General features: G+C 50.4%; 1 protein-coding gene across 7 annotated transcripts in view; it reads right to left on the bottom strand.

Moving 5' to 3' along the window:
* Positions 1–24,228, bottom strand: part of LCP2 (lymphocyte cytosolic protein 2) — a 665,418-nt gene that overhangs the window by 145,982 nt on the left and 495,208 nt on the right. The window lies entirely within an intron of this gene.

Here is a 24,228-nt window from a genome sequence, read left to right as displayed (position 1 = left end):
CCTATGTTTCCCCTTTGTTTATACAAACGTCTACTTACAGATGGGCAAAGATTACAGTCACTTACGTTTTTGTTTGTGATTGTCTAATGTCATTTTGTGTATAGCAAATGTTGGTGCTCTATTAAAAAATGATGGTGGAGGAATTTTTGGATAAGGGATGAGGGTGAATAAGAGGTGATATACATTATGGCTAACAGGAGCTGTGAGAGGCACAAACCTAACTTGTGCAACTTCACTAAGTCAAAACACCAATTTGTCAAGGGCAGGGAAGCAAAGAAATGTGCTATGAGAGAACAACAACATGGCAAGTGGCACAAGCAGGTCAGAGATTCCATAGGAAAAGCCTTTTTTGTGTTCTAATAAAGTTGGCAACATTTCACAAGTCTTTATTAAACTTTCCCAACAAAAGATCATGCACCTAGCTCCTTCATGAAAGTTTCAGGGTGATCCCTGAAGTGAGGGCAGAGAAAAAGGGAGGTCTCAAGACACATATTTCCATTCAATTTCCCATAGGAACTTTGGGAGGCAATAATAATAAAAAAGGGATGAGCATTCATACACCAACGTGGGAAGAAAGCTAGGTCTTTACTTAAAAAGCCTACTTTTTGTGATTTGGTATAAGTCTTTTAAGTCATTTTTGAGAACTTAAAGGTCAAAATATTGTGATAGCAGGACAGAAGGTATGGCAAATGTTAAAAAAAAAACACTCTGATTGACTGAGAGGGCTTTTAACCCATTTACCCCTTCTGCCCACAGAACCAAGATATCTGACTGGCATGCCGGAACACCAATGTGGCAGCCACCAGTTCAGGACTCAAGGATTCTATCCCTGTGTTCTGCATTTTGTAAAAAAACAGCACACAAGAGAGTCGTGCATGGAGAGGGTTGGCCACCTGTAGGAGTTTGTGAAAGGCCTGGTCGCAGGACAAGCCCTGTGTTCAACCTCTTACTAAGCATGATAAAAATCTATGCTTAGTGAGGGCATTGGGTGGATCTGCTTAAAAAACTACCAAAAAATAACTGAAAAACCAAAGGTTATGGTAATAGGATCTTCCTTTACCTTAAATACCTTAGAAAGTCACAAAAAAACACTGGATAAAGAGAGTTTATAGTTAGGTAATGTAATGAGATTTTAGCTTCTGTTTAAAACACCCTGTCAATTTACTGAAAAAACGAAGTTTAAATTGACATTATAGCTAGTTATTGTAATAGCAGAAAAGCTAACAATTAAAAACTGAAGAGCCACTGAAATTCACTAGTATAGTTTTCAAAGTCACTAGAACTTGTGTGGCCACCATGCACTGTTTATGACTTAACATATTACATCACTCATGACACGTTAAATTACATCATAAATTGCATTATTTATGACATCACAAATGACAATATGAGACAGATGAGATGGGGGACCAAGAGGGGAGCATTGGGTAAATGCTCCAAATTTCCCATAATGATTCATTAACCAGACCCTCCAGGATTTCGCGATTTCGCGATTTGCAAAAAAATCGCGAAATCGGCCGTTTTGTAAAAATGCCGCGATTTTTACAAAACGGCCCGCGAAATTTGAAAAATGTGAATCCATGCTGGGATTTATTTCTGCGTTCTCGATGGCACAGAAATGTTAAATGTGGGGAAACATTTTGCTCGTAATCTCTTGGTCTTCCTTTCATAATATATAGTAGTATATCGCCCTCAAATGGTTATTTATGGAATTACGCATCAAATTATTCTGAGAGGAGTTTAAAAAGTGCTCCTCAGACCTGGAAACGAAGCACACTGCGGCCAGCGAGGGACAACCGCACCAGCCAGAGAACAAGCATTTGCAATGCAATAGGTCTCGCATTATTTAAGTTTGAGCTATTATTATTGTAAATGGCAATGTTTTTTGCTTTATGCTATAGTTTTCTTATGTACATAAAAAGCTACATATAAAGTATTTGTTGTTAAAATTATTTATGCAGTATTTAAATTTGTTTGCATAAAAGATTACAAGAATATCTTAGCAAAAAAGTTAAACTTTTTAATGGTAATTGACTAAATGTCCATTTGTACATTTTAATTTCAAATAGGTAAGTGTAAACATCACAAATATATTGTGCAAACAGTGCAAAATATTTTAGCCCTAAATATTTTTGTTTCACGAGGTAGTTTGTAAGAAAATGATTGTAAAAGGCAAACACTGTAATTAAAATGTAACATATAACAGTACAGTTATGGCTAGTAAACATACATTAGTAGTATAGTATAATTGTAAACAAGATGTAAATAAGACTACAGAAATTAGCATGAATTATCACTTTAACATCAACTTTACAAACATTTTGAAAACACGATCACAGCTGGTAATCATGCATTGGCTTGTTATTACAAGCATTTCATTTTAATAAATATTTCTGATTCCCAAAAACAAATATGACAGTCTCTCAAAATAATGGCTTTTCAGTTTTAGTTGTATTTTTGATCTCCATGTCATCAAGTACTCATGAATATTACTGCCCCATGGACAGAGTCTGGCTTTACATGTCTACATATCAACATCCAATTCCATGAACACCCATCGCATGCCAGGGATGACCATCACCGCTGGTGAAGAGAAGCACAATTGGGTCAAGAATGCCCACAATACGTTGTGGTCCCATTATACCAGGGATGGGCTCAATAATGCCAAAGATGCCAACATCATGCCAAGCATTGCTAGACTAAAAGTGGGAATAATTCTAACAGGGACACCACCAATAAATTAAGAAGGAACACCATTACGCTAAGGCAAGCATTACCGCCTTCGGGTAAAGTCCGCGCTATATAAAAATGCATAAATACATGAATAAAGAAATACCGCCTTCGGGTAAAGTCCGCGCTATATAAAAATGCATAAATACATGAATAAAGAAATACCGCCTTCGGGTAAAGTCCGCGCTATATAAAAATGCATAAATACATAAAAAAATAAATACCGCCTTCGGGTAAAGTCTGCGCTATATAAAAATGCATTATTAAATAAATAAATACATACCGCAAAACATCCTCGTTACTCTGCCGGCCTGCGAACAGGAAGTCAGGCAGGCCGGCGCGACACCCGGAAACAGGAAGTAGGAGGGCGGGAGCCTACCCCGCCTCCCACGGAAGAGCCGCGATTGGAGCCGTGTTGGGAGCAGGGAGCACCGGAGCAGGCAGGAGCCTACCCTGCGCCCCGGTGCCGAAGGAGGGAAGAAGAGTCCTGCTGCCGGGCCTTGCAGCTGAGGAGAGGAAGCCGGTGAGTGCGTTGCTGAGCGGCGGGCGGGCGGAGGGAGAGGAGCATGTAGGCGCGGGGGGAGGCGGCCTGTGTATGTGTGTGTATGTGTGTGCGTGCGTGTGTGTATGTGTCTTGGAGTGCGTGTGTGTGACTGTGAGGGAGGGGGTGTGTGTGTGAGCGAGTGTCTGTCTGCGACGTGTGTGTGTGTGTGTGTGTGTCTGTGTGTGTGCATGCATGCATGCGCGGTAGGCTGGGAGGGCGGCGCATGCGCAGTAGGCTGGGAGGGCGGCGCAGGACGGAACGTGCGCGTTCGCGCAGCCAAATCCGACTGCTAAAAATCGTGCCAGTTTTGTGTCCCTCATTCCCCGGCATCAGACAGCTATAGAGTCTCTGTCCCTGTTCCAGGGCGAGACCTAAAAAGGACAGGACAAGGGGGCTTTGGAAGTGGCAGGCTCGTGAGGTAAATCTTTGAGGCAGGAGGGGGCACAACTCATGAGGGAATGAGCACAGACATTCAGTGGCGTAACAAAGCTTGGGGGGGTGCCCTGCAAAGTTATCGGAGGGGGCCCCCTCACCCAAGTGACACAGATAGATTAATTATCAATCGGATAGTCACCATCTGCTTGAGAGTGCAAGGGTTAAGTGTTGTAGGCCAGACATGCAAACTAAGGGGCAGATTGTTTTATTTTTTAGCACAGCAACCAAAGTTACTAGCACTGCATTACACACGGGAAGAAAGCACCCTAGAGCTATATTCACAAAACAATTGCCTATTGCTGGTGCACATACAGGCTGCCTAACGCAGTGCACATCCTTTGAGCATGCTGCTGTCTCGCATGGATTTGCATTGAAAGCACCCCTTTTCCAGTACAAAACTCTATACATAGACTGTTCTTAACAATTCCACACATTATCTGTGTGCTATACTGTGCAGCACACATTAAATGTGTTTAATGTTTAGAGAAATTAATATATTTTTTCATGCTAGCATATGCTTCAAGGAGGTGTTAGGTTGTTTTGTATGCAAAGCGGACCTGCTTTTTAAACTTCAAAACGTCTTGGCAAAAACTATTATGAACTCATTTAAAAGGAATGAAGACGTCAGGGTCTCTGGCAAATTCGTTTTTGACAGCGATCCCAGGAGGTGACATGAATATGGTGTGTATGTTCCATATGAGACATCAGCCTACTGGGATGCTGACACTGTCGGTGATGTTGCAAGGCGTATTGCATTGGAGAGACCATATTAGGCACTCTAGTGAAGTGTGCACTATTTTGTCAGAGTCTACTGCGCGCCACAATTTATTAAAGAGGCCGGGCATGGGTGTGCCGTCAATCATGTATTAAGTGAGGGGCCCGGGGCCCCCTGGAGCGCGAGGCCCCCCCCGCAACGCGGGGGCTGCGGGGGTTTGTGTTACGCCCCAGCAGACATTCAGGGAATTGTAGAGGGACTTCGGGACTAGTTTCGAGGAAACAGGGTGCTCCGAGGGAGTGTATATGTACTGCAGACCAGTGGAGGGCACTGTTGGATAGTGGAAACCACTGAGAGGAACAGAAGGGAGTAGTGGATGCAGGAGCCCCCATATGCACAGCCCAGGACTAAGGGAGCCTCCAGGCACACAGACAATTCAGAATTCTTATGTAAAGGGCACATGTACCGCAACACAAGCAATGAAGTTATCCGGTAGGGTGTGGCTGTCAAGTTGGAGCAAAAGATAGCGGAGAAGGACAGGGCACCTCCTTCCTCAAGAAGATCCCTGGCAGAGAAGGCAAGGACACTGCACTCTTTTGCATATGGCAAGGGTGATGAGGGGAATACTGGAGATTATGGGGACAGAAAAGCTATATGGTCAGCTGTAGTATTGGTCCTTAAGCATAGTGGTAGGGTGAGCGAGGGGATCGAGAGTAGAAGGCAAGGGTTAAGGTTGTCCGGCATGGCAAGAGTAGGACCGGAAGTATGTTATATCTACATTTCAATCAAACCAAACAAAGTGTCTACATTGTAAATAAACCAAATATACATAGCTTTGTGATGTTAAATAACTAAAAAAACAAAGATATGTGTTTGTTATAGGAAAAATGGCCAAATAAAATGCCGCAAAATTGCCGCTAAATTTCCATATTTGTGCCGCTAAATTTTCATTTTTGTGCCGCTAAATTTGCTAATCCATGCCGCCATATCCTGGGGGGTCTGATTAACACCCATCGTTAGATAAGTCCTAGGTGTCTTTGTGTGTATTTTTTGTGAATTATGGAACTAGCAACAAGCTGGGCACTACTAATCTTGCCTCCTAAAGTGAAAACTGGGTTCAGTGGTAAATGTGTGTTGGAACTTAGACAAAGATCTCAGCCTTCTATCGCTGTCCAAATTCCAGGCAATGCCTTAACCAAATGCCATTTCTGAATAGTGGATCAAAATAAGATTCAAATCAAAACAGAATGCAGGGCATCAATTCATCAACGTTTCAGGTGTAGAGGAAGTGACTTCAGATAACTTTTTTTGACCCAGTAACATCACAGGAAGTGACATCGTATGATCTGACATTGATTCTCCAAGGAAGTGATGTCTACATTGCATTGCTCTATAATTTGTTTTATCGAGCTAAGTGCTGATTGCCTCAGTTTGCCTCCAGAGCTCCAGAAAGTAAATAGTGCAGATCACAGCACAGTTTACATTTTGTTCTGTTCTTGACATTGCCTTTGTGAGATTTCTGAGGCCAGGTTCACAAAGGCAATGTCGGGGGTAAGGAAAAATCAAGCCAGGGGTCTTAAATGACGTCCATGACAGAATGAAGTAGAGAGCCATCTGTCTCGGTTGCGCTAGAGAATGTCAATCAAGATGCCCACCTTGTGAATCAGTTCTGCAGGATGGAAAGCTAGCCTGATAAATGCATTCTGCAAACAATGCCATCCTTTGGTTTTGTTTTTTTATAGGTATGTTGGATTTTGTTAGGGTTATATGTTCTCCGCCCATCCACGAGCCCCATGGCCTCCAGGAAGCCGGAGAAAGAGTGCGAAGATTGAGGCATTGCATGAGGGGAGGTGCCTATCTAAAGAACCAGAGAGTACGGAGTTGAAGTCTCCCCCAAGTACCAATGGCCCATCTGGTAATGCTAGCAGTATGGTGCTTAGAACAGTGAACGTGGTGGATTGTAGGCCCGGCAGTGTGTATATGGACATAAACGTGACGGTTCGCCCCTCCCATGTGCCAGTGATCCCAACGTACCTACCCCGGCCGTAGACGTGAGCGACAGGGGAAATTATCTTTTTTGCATGAAACCCACTCCCCTAGAGTTGGTCCTGAAGCCAGCGTGTGCGAGCATCGAATAGCCCCACCTATTCATTGCCCTGCATGTGTTCCCAACCAGGTGAGTTTCGTGGAGTAGCACAATGTCTGGCGCAAGTCTCTTAATATATTGCAAGACAACACAGTGCTTCATTTTATCCTCAAGACCGTTGACATTCGAACTCAAGATTTTATTATCCTTGTTCCACTGTGCACACATTGACGGCAAAGTAAAATGTAATTTCTTCTACGATCATTACTGACTGTACTGTCAAAACAAATCCGATAACTATAAACTAGTGAAATCATCCCCTCCCAACAACCCCCCCCCCCCCACTTGCTCCCCTGCACTCTGGGCTCAAATCTGCCCATATTTAACAAATGCAGAGTGCCTGTCGCCCAACAAATTACTAAAAGAAGAAGCTGGGGGGAGTCCTAGGTATCCCGTCATCTCACCTCCCTAATATTCTAAAATACAAGTGCTCCGAGCCCAGGTGGACCAACATTACAATATACATTTTGATTCAAAGTTCACCAGTGCACACAATTCTGTACTAATTTCTATATGTGCCAGTAAACGGCTAGTGCCAATCAAACTATAGGGTGGGCAAGCGGTTGGGAGCCACTTGGAGTCTTACTGCTGGAATCTGGCGGTCAGCCTCAGTGGCTGCTGGAGCTCTTTCCCGTCGATTCCCTCCACCCATCCAGCCTGCCGGACGCAGCCTCCGGGAGATCTAAGAATCTAGTATTTCTCTCAGCCTCGACTCGGAGACGAGCAGTGAAAAGCATGGAGTACTTCAGGCCCAAGTTGCGTAGTCTCCTTTTGACGTCTAGAAATGAGGGTCATTGCCTTTGCACGGCTTGCGTAAAGTCTGGAAAGAAAGTGATTTCCGAGTTGTCTACTTCGATTAGCGGAGTGACTCCGGCGGCTTGTAGGATCGTGTCCCTGTCCCCCTGTCCCTGTAATTTATCAATCTAGCCAATATCGGGCGGGGGGGGCTCCAGGCCTCGGGCGACTCCCCAGCACCCTATCCAACAAACAGGTTGGATAGGCCCTTTGGTTGCAGGTGTGTAGTGATGAGGGTTTCCACAAAGAGATCAGTGGCAGGTCCTTTCGATTTCTCCGGCAAGCCTAGGATGCGCACATTATTGCAACTCATGCGCCCCTCATAATCATCCAGCTTGTTTTCAGTGAATTTACGAAATGCCCGGAGCTCCTGAATTTCGGTCTGTAAGTGCTAGGTATCTTCCACAAGGCTGGCCGTGGTAAGCTCCAGATGCTTAACTTTTTCCCTGTGTTTAACAAGGTCAGCTCTGATAAGCATCATGTCCGAAGAAAGGGTATCCATTTGCTGCTCCTTGGAGTTGCGCACCCTGGTCTGGAGAGTCATGTTCCGCCCCTCCCTGCTGTTTGTCCCCTGCCACGTTGAGCTTGGGTAAGTCCGCTTTCAGGCAAGTGTAGCAGTCCAGCCTGCTCTGCTGGGTTGATTTTATGCCCTTTGCGCCAGACATGGTGAGGCCCGTACAGTTACTAAGATCTAACTTCGCAATTAGTATTAAAACCACTTGACCCCGGCCGGACCCGCTTGGAGCTCAACTCACAGGAAGGGGTGAGAAAGAGGCGCTTGCAGGCCGTCACAGCACCGTAAGTGTCAGGCAGAGCTGGTAGCCCGGGACGTGAGGCCTCAAATGCTGGTGCAGCTGTAGATGACCATGCAATCCAGCAGTATTGGTGCAACCAATTCAACAAGAGGCGGGGAGGATCACCCCCAAACCGTCAATAATTCAGGCGCAGCACTCACAGTTAATCCCTTCGCCAAGACGCAGTTCTTGGCTCCTTCGTAGGATTTCACAGCATCCGGTTTTCTCACTGCAGGGATCTTTCCTGGATGCGCAGTGTTAGGGCTGTGCCCCTCCTCAATGCCCGGCAGCCAAAATCAGCAAAGTAGGGAAGAAGGTCAGGGACTCCGGGATCGCGGAGTTCCAATTGTTTCTCATGCTCGATGACTCCAAACTCAGAGTATTTCGGCCCCCCATGGTGGGGGTGTGGAGTCGCACCAGCAAGCACTATCGCTTCCTCGGCCTCAGGGCCATGCAAGGCCCGGCTCCCATGTTGGAGGAGGCCTCAAACGTCAGTGTCCGCAACTTCGGCCCTGGAAGTCCGTCTTGCACCAGACCAAGATCAATGCGCACCACTGCACCTCCAATTTGTGATTCTGGCCCTGGAGGTACAGAATTGTGAGCCGGATTGACGATGTAGGGAGGGAGTCACGGAGACACCTCAGTAAGCAGCCATGTTGCTTAGCGGCGTAGCCACCCCCCAACAATGCCATCCGCAGTTATAAAGTACATGCTTAAATGCAGTAATTATTTGCGACTCCACTGAGCACAGCATATCCTCCTGGTGATGGGGAGGCCAAGCTGGAGGAAGTGCAGCAGGTGTAGCCTAGGCAGGGGCACTGGAGGCCAACTCAGACAAGACTTTACCTTGAAGAGAGGGAGTCACCATGCCCTGCACTGTGTTGCCTGAGGATGCAGCCTCGAGAGCCAGCTGCTGGTAGACTCCCTCACCTGCTAGGAGAAGAGATATAGTGGGATTGGTGGGCCCGCACACACAGGGAAGAAAAGAGTCAAAAAGGGAGGGCTGGAGCGGCATTCAGCAGTAACACATGGCATGCTATTAGCTGCAAGAAGTGGTAGCTGCAGTGATTGTTGCCCTTATCGGTAGGCTGGAATTAGGACGTACATTGCTGAGGCCCAGACTCATTCTAAGCTATGTTATCACTCTTATTAGCTGGGGTGGTGGGAACAATGATACCCCCTGAGCAGATTTTTTTTTTTTTTTTTTTTAATTTATTTAAAGAGTCTTATATAGCGCTGGCTAGACCCGAAGGTATCAGAGCGCTTTACAAGAGAATCAACAATGTGATAGAAAAAGATCAGCAATTACACAATACATCAAAAAATAAGCAATACAATTAGGAGAGGTGGGAAAGGAGAGATAAAAGTGATGGAGAGGGCAGGGTAGGTGAGAGAGGGAGGATAAGATAAGAGACAACAAGGAGAGATGAAAGGAAGTCTGTCTAAAGCCCGACTGGGTAGGTTACGACCTAGGAGGGAATCCACGGCCCATCTCCCCTATAGCTAAACCAGGTAGCTCCATCGGGCATCAAACAGAATAGTTCAGTCTCGATACATTGAGAGAAAAGAGAAGGCGAGACATAAATAGAGGGTGGATGCGGGAATAGACGACAGGAGAGACGAAAGGAAGTGCAACAATGTGGTTCAACAATATAACAGAAAAAGATCAACAATTACACATTATATATAACAATCAGCAAAACAATAGGAGAGAAGAGAAAGGAGAGAGAGAGAAGTAGTGGGGGTAGGGGAGATGAGAAAGTGAGGATAAGGGAAGAGACAAAAGTAGAGACGAAAGGAAGTCTGTCTAAAGACCAACTGGGTAGGTGACGACCAAAGGAGGTCATCCACTGCCCATCTCCCCTATAGCTAAACCAGGTAGCTCCATTGGGCATCAGCCAGAATAGGTCAGTCTCAATACATTGAGAGAGGAGAGAAGGAGAGAAATAAAAAGAGGGAGGAAGCGAGAGGAGACGACAAGAGAGAGGAAAGTAAGTCTGTCAAAAGACCGACTGGGTAGGTGAAGTCCAGGTAGTGAAGCCCCGGCCTGTCTCCCATATAGCTAAACCAGGTAGCTCCATCGGGCGTCGGAAAAAATAGCTAGATCTCAAATGACGAGGGAAAAATTCACAGATAGAACGTGGGGGGCTAAAGGGCCCGGACAGGTGAGGGCAAAGGTCAGAAGCAGGAAAGTGGAGAAGAGTAGAGCGGGGAAGCGTAGGGAGTAGAGGGAGATAAGGTCAGAAGAGACGCTGGAGGGTTTGTTTCAGCCGTCATTTTAGGCAGGTACCAGCAGTATTTACATGAGGATCAGAGTTACAGGCTATAAGTTACATTTGTTCCAAGAGCGAAATAATTATAGGAATTAGTAGTGTGACAGGGGGAGGGAGGGAAAGGAAGGCGGGAGAGACAAAGGGAAGTCTGCCCAAAGACCGACTGGGTAGGTGACGTCCAAGGAGGGAGTCCCCAGCCCATCACCCCTATAGCTAAATAAAATAGCTCCATCGGTCATCAGTCAAAATAGCTAGGTCTCAGCTGAAGAGGGAGAGTTCACATAAGGAAGTCCAGTGGATACATATGGTGGTAACTACAAGAAGGGGCAGGTGACGATCCTTTGAGGTGAGGAGTGTGTTTATTATGGCAGCCAACTCAGAGTCAGGCTACATCAGAAAGAAGCTCCGGAGGTCATTCCGCGATCCTCAGTGGACTCTGGAGATCGCCATGTCCCCTGCTCAGCCTCCTCTGGGGATGTCACATCCGGCGATCTGGGGCTGAGTGGGAGGGGGGCCGTCTCGAATTACCGGTGTGGCGCTGCGGCGCTCCTCACGCAAGTGTGGTCTGTCCATCGCAGGAGGTCCTCCACATCTTGACCGGTGAGAGGAAGCAGGATGGTCGGGGGTGGGCAGTGCAACGGCAGGGCTCAGGCAGGACTTGGGCCCCGCGAGTGAATGCGATGCCGCTCCAGGTCGCCGGGCAGCCAGCGGGAGTTAAATTGCGCCGCCATCTTGAGGTCAGGCACAGCGGCCGTGAGGCAGCGCCGTCGGGTGCATTGCCGCGTGGAAAAGCCGAGAGCGCCCGTTGCTATTTGCGCTGGTGGCCGGCTCACCTCCAGTGCAAGGGCAGGCACAGGGGAGCTCGAGTCAGGAGGCGGTGTAAAATGCCAGCAGCTGCGGGTAGGTGTTCAGGTCCAAGTAGCAGCCACTCCAAGATGGCCGATATAGGAGTAGGATGTAGAATGTCCCCTTAACTGCCCAACAGAGAGTAGAGTCAAGGGGCTGGGGGCGTCTTCATAAGATCAGCAGTAGTGCGGCTAAGTGGTGGCTAATGAGTGGGGGGTGGTGAAAACAAAAAAATAAAGGCTCCTTGATCAACGATGGCAGCAGAGTAGGCGGAGCTGGCCATTTAGTGCTCCCGAGGCAATCGACTTCTAGCTCGTCCGCTTCAGCATCGATTGGTCTGCCTGTCCGGAGCGGCCGCCATTTGGTGCCTGGCCAGTCGGGTTCAAAAGATTAAGAGAATTCGGCAATACCCTCAGGCCCCGATTGTGCGGATTGTGGATAACCCGGGCGGAGCCTCCCTTTAGCACACCTCTCCATGCCGATCTGCACTGCAAGTGTTGGGGTATCCGATGTTAGGGTGAGATTCTCGACCCGAGCTGCCGCGGCCAGACGCCATTTTAGAGTCAGGCGGTAACCGTTCCTCGGCTTGCCCAAAATTCGAGAAAACCACTGCCACATGTGCCGGGGGCTCGTTCCGGGAAGGCCAAGCTCCGACCATTAGACCGCTCCGGGGACCACAGAAGAGACGAGCAGCGATGGGGTCCGATCCGTGTCGGTACTGCACTCAGGACGCCCACATCGGCCGTTCCATAGGTAAGAGGAATCCTGCTTTCCTGCTTTGTACACATACCCTTGTGCCATGAGGTCTTAAGTCAGAGAAGGTGTGATGACTGCTTGGCTCCGTCATGCCCCCTGAACTGACATTGGTTCGTCAGCCTTTGCTGTTCAGTCACAATCACTTTGTACATAACGTCTCATGCTTCTCAGGAAGATAACACACGCCCCTGGTGCTCTCAGCATCCGTCTACCAACCGCTCCATCTGCTTTGCACCGCTCCGGTTACCAGTGCCTTTTATACCTGTTTTTTACATGGCAGCCTTGACCCCGCATTAAATCTTACTACTTTTGGTGCCCTTTGCAGAGGTCTGTAAGTGATCATCTCATGTGCACGCACAACCCATTTGATAATATCTAAGTGTATTGAAGTATACACTGAATGGACTGGCACACAACATTCTACGGCAACATTTAAGTATGGGAGTACAGCAGTACCCTGCCTGACATTGTGGTGACTTGCTTCCCCCAAGTCGATCTCTAAGCCTACATACAACTAGACCTGGTGAGAGGCCATATATTAGACAGAGAGGATGAAGCTGCAGTGCAGGCAAGCAACAGAGGGAGCTGAAATTAGAGCTGGAGAAAGTAAAGGCCAAGAATGAGGACCATGAAGCTTAATACCATCACAGCATCCTTCTCCAAATTAGAGCGCCAAAATCTGCAAATATGGGAAAAGCAGAACACTTTATCAACGCATGCTGAATGATATCTTCAGGCCAGACAACCTGTCTGTGGTATTTGTGGTGCAGTATGTCAACTGATCATTAGGTCCTACTCCTAGGCCATCTCCTGGAGATTTCCATTGCCCAATCTTCATCAAACGATTCAGAAAAGGGGGTGGTGATGAACAGAGTGCCTGAATTAAGCAGACCACTCTTACCCAGTCCAAAGATCAGGGCTTGATCCATCACCGTTATTTAGCTCACTGCCCCATCCCAGCTCAGAACCTGGCTATATGCAAATTAGTCTGTCCCTGGCCCAGTGCATCATGGGAACAGGGCAGACCAAACTACCAAGCCAATTATTCACCAGAAAGGATACAAGCTACCGGGGACCGGTTTCTGGCATTTCAGCCTCGTCGGCCCGGCTTGCTTGAATCCTGATGGAGCAGTGAGCAAGGGACTCATGTCTGAGTATACCCTGCCATACCTATAGTGGCCAAAAACGATTCAGGAAAGGGGGTGGTGATGAACAGAGTGCCTGAATTAAGCAGACCACTCTTACCCAGTCCAAAGATCAGGGCTTGATCCATCACCGTTATTTAGCTCACTGCCCCATCCCAGCTCAGAACCTGGCTATATGCAAATTAGTCTGTCCCTGGCCCAGTGCATCATGGGAACAGGGCAGACCAAACTACCAAGCCAATTCTTCACCAGAAAGGATACAAGCTACCGGGGACCGGTTTCTGGCATTTCAGCCTCGTCGGCCCGGCTTGCTTGAATCCTGATGGAGCAGTGAGCAAGGGACTCATGTCTGAGTATACCCTGCCACACCTATAGTGGCCAAAAACGATTCAGAAAAAGGGGTGGTGATGAACAGAGTGCCTGAATTAAGCAGACCACTCTTACCCAGTCCAAAGATCAGGGCTTGATCCATCACCGTTATTTAGCTCACTGCCCCATCCCAGCTCAGAACCTGGCTATATGCAAATTAGTCTGTCCCTGGCCCAGTGCATCATGGGAACAGGGCAGACCAAACTACCAAGCCAATTCTTCACCAGAAAGGATACAAGCTACCGGGGACCGGTTTCTGGCATTTGCAGCCTCGTCGGCCCGGCTTGCTTGAATCCTGATGGAGCAGTGAGCAAGGGACTCATGTCTGAGTATACCCTGCCACACCTATAGTGGCCGAAAACGATTCAGAAAAGGGGGTCGGTGATGAACAGAGTGCCTGAATTAAGCAGACCACTCTTACCCAGTCCAAAGATCAGGGCTTGATCCATCACCGTTATTTAGCTCACTGCCCCATCCCAGCTCAGAACCTGGCTATATGCAAATTAGTCTGTCCCTGGCCCAGTGCATCATGGGAACAGGGCAGACCAAACTACCAAGCCAATTCTTCACCAGAAAGGATACAAGCTACCGGGGACCGGTTTCTGGCATTTCTGCCTCGTCGGCCCGGCTTGCTTGAATCCTGATGGAGCAGTGAGCAAGGGACTCATGTCTGAGTATACCCTGCCACACCTATAGTGGCCAAAAACGATTCAGAAAAGGGGGTGGTGATAACCAGAGTGCCTGAATTAAGCAGACCACTCTTACCCAGTCCAAAGATCAGGGCTTGATCCATCACCGTTATTTAGCTCACTGCCCCATCCCAGCTCAGAACCTGGCTATATGCAAATTAGTCTGTCCCTGGCCCAGTGCATCATGGGAACAGGGCAGACCAAACTACCAAGCCAATTCTTCACCAGAAAGGATACAAGCTACCGGGGACCGGTTTCTGGCATTTCAGCCTCGTCGGCCCGGCTTGCTTGAATCCTGATGGAGCAGTGAGCAAGGGACTCATGTCTGAGTATACCCTGCCACACCTATAGTGGCCAAAAACGATTCAGAAAAGGGGGTGGTGATGAACAGAGTGCCTGAATTAAGCAGACCACTCTTACCCAGTCCAAAGTTCAGGGCTTGATGCATCACCGTTATTTAGCTCACTGCCCCATCCCAGCTCAGAACCTGGCTATATGCAAATTAGTCTGTCCCTGGCCCAGTGCATCATGGGAACAGGGCAGACCAAACTACCAAGCCAATTCTTCACCACAAAGGATACAAGCTACCGGGGACCGGTTTCTGGCATTTCAGCCTCGTCGGCCCGGCTTGCTTGAATCCTGATGGAGCAGTGAGCAAGGGACTCATGTCTGAGTATACCCTGCCACACCTATAGTGGCCAAAAACGATTCAGAAAAGGGGGTGGTGATGAACAGAGTGCCTGAATTAAGCAGACCACTCTTACCCAGTCCAAAGATCAGGGCTTGATCCATCACCGTTATTTAGCTCACTGCCCCATCCCAGCTCAGAACCTGGCTATATGCAAATTAGTCTGTCCCTGGCCCAGTGCATCATGGGAACAGGGCAGACCAAACTACCAAGCCAATTCTTCACCAGAAAGGATGCAAGCTACCGGGGACCGGTTTCTGGCATTTCAGCATCGTCGGCCCGGCTTGCTTGAATCTTGATGGAGCAGTGAGCAAGGGACTCATGTCTGAGTATACCCTGCCACACCTATAGTGGCCAAAAACGATTCAGAAAAGGGGGTGGTGATAACCAGAGTGCCTGAATTAAGCAGACCACTCTTACCCAGTCCAAAGATCAGGGCTTGATCCATCACCGTTATTTAGCTCACTGCCCCATCCCAGCTCAGAACCTGGCTATATGCAAATTAGTCTGTCCCTGGCCCAGTGCATCATGGGAACAGGGCAGACCAAACTACCAAGCCAATTCTTCACCAGAAAGGATACAAGCTACAAGCTCCCCGGAAGCTTGTTTCCTTCCCAGTATAAGAATTGGCTTGGTAGTTTGGTTTGCCCTGTTCCCATCTTGCAATGGGACAGGAACAGACTAATTTGCATGTAGCCAGGTTCTGAGCTGGGATGGTGCAGTGAGCTAAAAAACGGTGATGGATCAAGCCCTGATCTTTGGACTGGGTAAGAGTGGTCTGCTTAATTCAGACACTCTGTTCATCACCACCCCCTTTTCTGAATCATTTTGTCCACCATAAGCGTGGAAGGGTATACTCAGATGTGAGTCCCTTGCTCATTGCACCATCAGGATTCAAGCAAGCCGGGCCGACGACGGCTGAAATGCCAGAAACCGGTCCCCGGAAGCTTGTTTTCTTCCCAGTATAAGAATTGGCTTGGTAGTTTGGTTTGCCCTGTTCCCATCTTGCACTGGGACAGGAACAGACTAATTTGCATGTAGCCAGGTTCTGAGCTGGGATGGTGCAGTGAGCTAAAAAACGGTGATGGATCAAGCCCTGATCTTTGGACTGGGTAAGAGTGGTCTGCTGAATTCAGACACTCTGTTCATCACCACCCCCTTTTCTGAATCATTTTGTCCACCATAAGCGTGGAAGGGTATACTCAGATGTGAGTCCCTTGCTCATTGCACCATCAGGATTCAAGCAAGCCGGGCCGACGACGGCTGAAATGCCAGAAACCGGTCCCCGGAAGCTTGTTTCCTTCCCAGTATAAGAACTGGCTTGGTAGTTTGGTTTGCCCTGTTCCCATCTTGCACTGGCACAGGAACCGACTAATTTGCATGTAGCCAGGTTCTGAGCTGGGATGGTGCAGTGAGCTAAAAAACGGTGATGGATCAAGCCCTGATCTTTGGACTGGGTAAGAGTGGTCTGCTTAATTCAGACACTCTGTTCATCACCACCCCCTTTTCTGAATCATTTTGTCCACCATAAGCGTGGACGGGTATACTCAGATGTGAGTCCCTTGTTCATTGCACCATCAGGATTCAAGCAAGCCGGGCCGACGACGGCTGAAATGCCAGAAACCGGTCCCCGGAAGCTTGTTTCCTTCCCAGTATAAGAATTGGCTTGGTAGTTTGGTTTGCCCTGTTCCCATCTTGCACTGGGACAGGAACAGACTAATTTGCATGTAGCCAGGTTCTGAGCTGGGATGGTGCAGTGAGCTAAAAAACGGTGATGGATCAAGCCCTGATCTTTGGACTGGGTAAGAGTGGTCTGCTTAATTCAGACACTCTGTTCATCACCACCCCCTTTTCTGAATCATTTTGTCCACCATAAGCGTGGAAGGGTATACTCAGATGTGAGTCCCTTGCTCATTGCACCATCAGGATTCAAGCAAGCCGGGCAGACGACGGCTGAAATGCCAGAAACCGGTCCCCGGAAGCTTGTTTCCTTCCCAGTATAAGAATTGGCTTGGTAGTTTGGTTTGCCCTGTTCCCATCTTGCACTGGGACAGGAACAGACTAATTTGCATGTAGCCAGGTTCTGAGCTGGGATGGTGCAGTGAGCTAAAAAACGGTGATGGATCAAGCCCTGATCTTTGGACTGGGTAAGAGTGGTCTGCTTAATTCAGACACTCTGTTCATCACCACCCCCTTTTCTGAATCATTTTGTCCACTGTTGGACTTGGGCCTTGTGGCAGGGTCACCCCTGAACTTTTTGCCTTAAATTATAGTGATTTCTGGTCTTTGCGCACTTGGACACTGTGACGCAGTGTAAAGTGCGTGCGCTCCCTGAGTGCGTGTGTGAGATAGGCCTGCCCTCCTATAGGAATGCATGGGGAATGTGTGTGTCCCAGGTAGTTCCTGATGCATGGGGAGTGCAGGCTCGAGTTTAGTATGTGTGAACTCGTGAGAGTGAATGCTGCGAGATGGTGTATGCGGCATGTATGTGTCTAGAAGGGAAGTGCTACTTCTGGACATTGAGATATGTGTGCAGTGAGGGTGCTGGAGTGTGATTGGCTGGAGCTGGCTGGCATGCCAGGCTCCAGGAAGTCTGGATGGGTCTGCCCGGTGGTGAGTGTGAGATTAGCATGAGTGATGTCTGGGAGGAGTGTACCTGTGTCCTGGATGGGCTGGGTTTTCCCCACACAATGCTGGCTCCGCCCCCCTGTGGTGTGACTGATGACCCTAGCCTCCCCAGTGAATGAAATGGGTGGTTGGGCCATCAAGAGTACTCAAGAACCAGCTGCGACTGGTTCCGCCCCCACCATGCCCTTAGACAAAGGATTTGTCTGTATAAAAAGAGGCTGTGACCTCTTGAAAAATGTTCTTGTTCCCAACTTGAATCTTGCCAGGGGCGTGCTGCTCCTTGGGCTCAGGGGAAGGCTTGCCTCCCTGAGCCCTGCCCAGCCCCTGGACTGCTGATTACTGGATTACTGAAGGACTTGTTGCTTCTGGTACCTTCATAGCGCTGGGAGAGCTGTATTTCTTTCCTAGCGCTTGGGAGCGCTGTGATCCTCTGCTCTAGCACCTGGGAGCGCTTTATTTGCTATTTCAGCGCCTGGGAGCGCTTTTCTTTCACCTATGGTGCCTGGAAGCGCTTGTGTGCTGTCCCTGGCGCATTGGAGCGCTTTGTGTCCCGCTAGCGCTGAGAGCGCTTTGTTTTCCGAGGCCGGTGCCCACCCGGCGTTTGTTTGCACGCATTTTGCGTGAGGATCGGCGCGGGAGCCCACTCCGCTGTTTTTGCCGACCTCCGCGATCCACAGCCGGTGCCCACCCGGCATTGCCCAGAGAAGGGGAGCTCATCCCCGTGATCCTTTCACTCGAGGGAGCCCACCCCTCGGTGAATTGCCCTCCAACCTCTGCAGGTCTGAAAACGGGCCGCCGCGCTGCCCACGGCGACCCGGAAGTGGTTGGCCGGCCGCCCAATGGCAGCGCGGCCCGGCCGGAAGTCCCGCCCCCGCTGCCGCGACCTGGAAGTCAGGCAGGCCGGGGGCAGGAGAGAGGCAGGCGGAAGCTGCCCGCCGGGGCTCCCACGTGAAGGGAGAGCCCCGGGACAGAGGAGCAGAAGCAGGGAGCCCCGCCCGCGGCTGACCGGCGAGGCCCCGGAGAGGAGGAGCCCCGCCCGCGGTACCCGAGGAGCTTGCGGCTGGAGAAGGAGCCGCTCACCGAGCAAGAGAAGCCGGTGAGTGCGGCGCCTCTGCAGAGAGCTCCTCAGCTCTTGGGGGCATTCCTTCTTTGAACCCGGGGAGGCTCTGGCCTCATATTTGTTTTCGAGCCCTGAGAGGCTCCCAGCCCCCATTTTGGGTTCGGAGCCTAGTGAGAGGCTCGAAGCACCCCCAGTGTTCCCGGGTCCCCCGTGAGGGACCCCAACAGCCCAGTGAGGCTGCATCTTTTTGGTTTACGAGTCCTGAGGGGCTAGTGAGAGCCCCAGGCAGAGCTGATTCCCAGAGCCCCGTGGCTCCAACGAGGGGGACATGTATTTCTTTAAGGAGCCAGAGTGCTCCTGTGCACCCATTATGGATTCACAGCCTGTGAAGGGCTCCAACGTTTTGGGCGCAGTGTTCCTGAGGGGCCAGTGAGGGCCCCTGTCGCAGATTTTTTTTCCAGCTGCCCAGCAATTAGTGGGCAGCTGCACCGTTTAGGTCTCTCTCTTTTAGGGACATGTACTCTGGACTTTAGGAGTGAGGCGCACTCCTTCATCCCTGGCCTTTCCCCGGCTGCGCAGCACTTAGTGCCAGTTGCAGCGTTTAGGCCCCCTGTTCTGTCCCTCAGCTGCCCAGCACTTTGTGGGCAGCTGCTACGTTTAGGTCTTGGCGCAGTGGCGCAACCTGGACCCTGGACTTTGATGTAAGTTCATGTTAATGTGATTTCTGCAAAGTGCTCTTTGCTGCACCGCTGAATGTGTTGTTGATACATCATGTGCCTTGTTTCTCTTACACCTCTGAATGAATGTTATGCATTGCATCATGTGTTTTTGTCCCCAGGTCTATGCCCCTACTTGTATTGTGATACTGAGGTGGTTGTTCTTGCTAGTGCAGGTGGTGCTAGTAAGGTCCTGGTTCCCTGCGTGACCTGTTCCTAGGGTGGTTAGGATTGCGTAGGGGGGACTTACTAGTTACCAGTGGGTACTGGTTGTGTGCTTTATGTCTTATTTTGTACTACAGTGATCTTCTGTTATAAGTGATCCCAAGGGCTTGATACTAAGCTTGCCCCCTGACCAGAGTCCCAGGACCAGTGGACTCTATGGTGCCTTCCCTGCCAAATTGCTGGGACTTGTCTGATCTCCCTGGGCCCCTGGTGCCTCGCTGAAGTGTGCCTCGCTTGTTCCCCTCGGCAGCTCCTGCCGGCAGCCCGTCCAAGCCTCGAGCAGCGCCGCTCTCCCCTGAGCCGCGCCGCTTCGCTGGGTCGCCCGCATCCTGCCTTCCCCTCTTCTTCTGAGCCGCACACATTGGTCGCCCCAGAGAAACGCTTGTACCGTGCCGGCAGCCCGTCCAAGCCTCGAGCAGAGCCGCTCTCCCATGAGCCGCGCGCTTCGCTGGGTCGCCCGCTCAAGCTTACTAAGGAGGTCACTCGCATTATCCCGTGCAACCAGGACGGAAGGTACTGTCTGATAGGCTATGTTCTAAGTTCTAGGCCTATAAGTATTGTATTCTACGTTCAGAAAGTGCTATTCCTGACAGTGGTCCAGGTGGCCCTGTCTTGTAAATAATCCCTTGTAAATTCTGCCCGTGCCTCTGGCACATTGTAAAGTGTGTGTTTTATCTAATGTGTTTTGGTGTAATACAAAGGCTATTTTTATATAACCTTGTGTGGAGTTTCCTTTGTGGTGGGCCTTTGGGTGTTGTTGCTGGGGTGCATGCGCAAATACTTAACTTACATCGCCTCCAAGTTTAGCCTTGCTGCTCGCGCCACGTTACCTAGAGGGTGAGCAGGGGTTATCTTGGCATGTAACTCCCTTGCCCTGACTTGGGAGTGGTGGTCTCTGACTGACTTTGGCGAAAGCCCTGGCCAGCCAGGGATCCCATTTCCAACTTTGGCGGCAAGCGGTGGGATAAGGATTTGTGTTTGCGTTGTACCTTAGTAGCAGCTGGCTGCACCACAAAACTCTGCATTTTAGATAAAAACATTTTGGGGATTATTGTTTTAAGTTTGCTGAAAATGTCATTTCTGTGGAAATGTGTTTCTTGTGCACTTTGAGTTAGGTGTCCCTAGCTCGGGAGGGTAGATCATCCCCCTAAGTGCAGTGTGTTTTCTGGATTCACCAGAAGGGTGGGATCCAGTGGTGGCAGAATAAGTGTGTCGAGTGCATGTGTCCCCAGTCCCTGCCCTGGAGTAATGGTACCTGTGTCAAGTGTGGTCAGGTTGAGAAGTCAGGGGTGGTAGAAACTGCCTTACCAGTCTGGGGAGGGGTGTGTGTGGATGAATGGTGTGTGGCACTGGATGTGTTTGTGAGTTCTCTGGATGGGGAGCTTGCTGAATGCTAGTTTTGTTCAGATACCTAAGTCCTGTGTGTTGAACTTTTCCCAAGAACGTCTGCAGATAGTGGAGCCTGCTTTTTGATTTCTGTGGTCTGTTGAGAGACAGAATTTTGGAGTTGGTAATGTTCTGGGAGGAGAGAGGCATAGGGGATAGAGTGATTCCAAAAGGAGTGTCTGAGGTGTCTTCCAGCCCAGCGTGGTGGAAGAGGTTCAGTGTAGCCCAGCTAGGTCTTGGTGTAGGGGCTCACGTCCTGTCTCAAGAGGAGAAGGATTGGGTGGGACTGCATGTCTCCAGGTGCCCGAAACCCAGTGTCAGGGCCTGGAATGTTTCTGAAGGGAACATCAGGTCGGGGGCCTAGGCTGTACCAATAGGTCATTTGAGGAGGATCTTCCAGAGTGTCTGGAGAACGTGGAACCTCTGTAACCAGGGTTCCAGTAGTTCTGGTGTCTGGCAGTACCGCTCCAGTTGGGAGGGTGCAGAAGTCCAGATGGAGGGGTGCGAGGGGGATAGGTTCCCCAGTGGAAGAGCCAGTGGGTCAGGGGCCAACCAGAAGGGTTGTGTCGCCAGGGAGTGACCATGATGATGCCACTTCTGTCCTGAGTGTCAGGCAGGCTTGTACACGACACATTAGTTGTGTCACCCTCAAGGAAGTCCTGGTGCGCCAGGCATCTGACCAAAGAGGTACGTCCCTTGGTTGGGGAGCCAGTAGCCGGTGTTTCCGGATCTGGACGTAAGGGCAACTGTATGTAGTGTCCTGAAGTTACAAGAGGGAACTCCTGCCTGAAGAGAAGGAACCGGGTAAGCTGTATGGGGTATTAACCTGCAGTGGTTGCCTTGCTGCTGAAGGAGGAGAGAAAGTCTTAGATTTTTGTTTTCAACTTGTAGAAGTCCTGGTGCGCCAGGCATCTAACCAAAGGGTAGCGTCCCTAGGTTGGGGAGCCAGGGTCAGGTGTTGCCTGTCCTGGACGGCAGGGCGACTGTAGCCAGTGTCCTGGCCGGTTTGTCTTCTAGGGGTACCCCTGTGAACACAGGTGGGGCTCATCTTTAGTGAAGAGACCCTGTGTTTCCCAGAAGGGGTGGTACAGGCCTAGCAGGGATCTTTAGGGTTCTTGGCTGAGTGTTGTGGTACTACCCTGAGAGCAGGTGGGGCCTACCTTAAGTGGAGGGACCCTGTTCTACAGTGGGAGGGTGCAGAACTCTGGAAGGGGGTCAGAGGAAGTCTGACCCCTGTGCATCCGGTGAATTTGAATCCCAGGTGGTAGACCAGTTGAGGGAGCGGTGACTCTGTCATGACCAGCCTGGTGTCCTGTAGGCACCGTACTGAGCCGCGTCTGCCTTCGGCCGCGCAGTCTATGCCGCTCGCCGTCCCCGTCTCGACGCGGTCCGCGAGCCGCCGCCTGCGCCGCATCTGGCAACCCGCAAAGTGCGACGCCTTACTACACCGTTCTTGTGCTGGTCTGACTGTGGTCACTGCTGCTGAGGAAGTCAGGTCCTAAACTGGTGGGAGAGTTGTGTTCTGGAGGGTGCTTCAGAAGTAGAGGTAGGGTGGGGCATTCTTGCCCGTGACCTCTGGTCAGCCTGAGGGTGCGGACCCTAGGTTGAAGGATCAGTGGTAGTTTGGAACTACACTGAGAAAGGGAGTGGAGAATGGCAAGTGTAGTCCAGGGGTTACTACCCCCCACTCTGTGGATGGGCATGGACCAGTGGTATCTGGGTGGCCTAGGGCCTGGTCCTAGCCGTGGACAACTAAGGAGTACCAGTGGGGTAGCCTAGTTGGGCCTGTTTTTTTTTTAAGTATGTGCTTGTCTTATGGATCAACGCGGCGTAGAACCGGAGGGTGTCCCTGCAGTGCGGGCCCGCGTCCGTGTTCTATCGCCCCAAGCAGGGAAGTCCATCACGGTGGTGATTGGCCTACCCTGCGTTTTGGCTGGAAGGGGGTTGTGTTGGACTTGGGCCTTGTGGCAGGGTCACCCCTGAACTTTTTGCCTTAAATTATAGTGATTTCTGGTCTTTGCGCACTTGGACACTGTGACGCAGTGTAAAGTGCGTGCGCTCCCTGAGTGCGTGTGTGAGATAGGCCTGCCCTCCTATAGGAATGCATGGGGAATGTGTGTGTCCCAGGTAGTTCCTGATGCATGGGGAGTGCAGGCTCGAGTTTAGTATGTGTGAACTCGTGAGAGTGAATGCTGCGAGATGGTGTATGCGGCATGTATGTGTCTAGAAGGGAAGTGCTACTTCTGGACATTGAGATATGTGTGCAGTGAGGGTGCTGGAGTGTGATTGGCTGGAGCTGGCTGGCATGCCAGGCTCCAGGAAGTCTGGATGGGTCTGCCCGGTGGTGAGTGTGAGATTAGCATGAGTGATGTCTGGGAGGAGTGTACCTGTGTCCTGGATGGGCTGGGTTTTCCCCACACAATGCTGGCTCCGCCCCCCTGTGGTGTGACTGATGACCCTAGCCTCCCCAGTGAATGAAATGGGTGGTTGGGCCATCAAGAGTACTCAAGAACCAGCTGCGACTGGTTCCGCCCCCACCATGCCCTTAGACAAAGGATTTGTCTGTATAAAAAGAGGCTGTGACCTCTTGAAAAATGTTCTTGTTCCCAACTTGAATCTTGCCAGGGGCGTGCTGCTCCTTGGGCTCAGGGGAAGGCTTGCCTCCCTGAGCCCTGCCCAGCCCCTGGACTGCTGATTACTGGATTACTGAAGGACTTGTTGCTTCTGGTACCTTCATAGCGCTGGGAGCGCTGTATTTCTTTCCTAGCGCTTGGGAGCGCTGTGATCCTCTGCTCTAGCGCCTGGGAGCACTTTATTTGCTATTTCAGCGCCTGGGAGCGCTTTTCTTTCACCTTTGGCGCCTGGAAGCGCTTGTGTGCTGTCCCTGGCGCATTGGAGCGCTTTGTGTCCCGCTAGCGCTGAGAGCGCTTTGTTTTCCGAGGCCGGTGCCCACCCGGCGTTTGTTTGCACGCATTTTGCGTGAGGATCGGCGCGGGAGCCCACTCCCCTGTTTTTGCCGCCCTCCGCGATCCACAGCCGGTGCCCACCCGGCATTGCCCAGAGAAGGGGAGCTCATCCCCGTGATCCTTTCACTCGAGGGAGCCCACCCCTCGGTGAATTGCCCTCCAACCTCTGCAGGTCTGAAAACGGGCCGCCGCGCTGCCCGCGGCGACCCGGAAGTGGTTGGCCGGCCGCCCAATGGCAGCGCGGCCCGGCCGGAAGTGCCGCCCCCGCAGCCGCGACCTGGAAGTCAGGCAGGCCGGGGGCAGGAGAGAGGCAGGCGGAAGC

Source organism: Lissotriton helveticus, chromosome 7 (genome assembly GCF_964261635.1).
Source record: "Lissotriton helveticus chromosome 7, aLisHel1.1, whole genome shotgun sequence".
NCBI classification, from domain to species: Eukaryota; Metazoa; Chordata; class Amphibia; order Caudata; family Salamandridae; genus Lissotriton; species Lissotriton helveticus.
The sequence above is the reverse complement of the archived record's forward strand: the minus strand, read 5'-3'. Positions and strand labels throughout refer to the sequence as shown.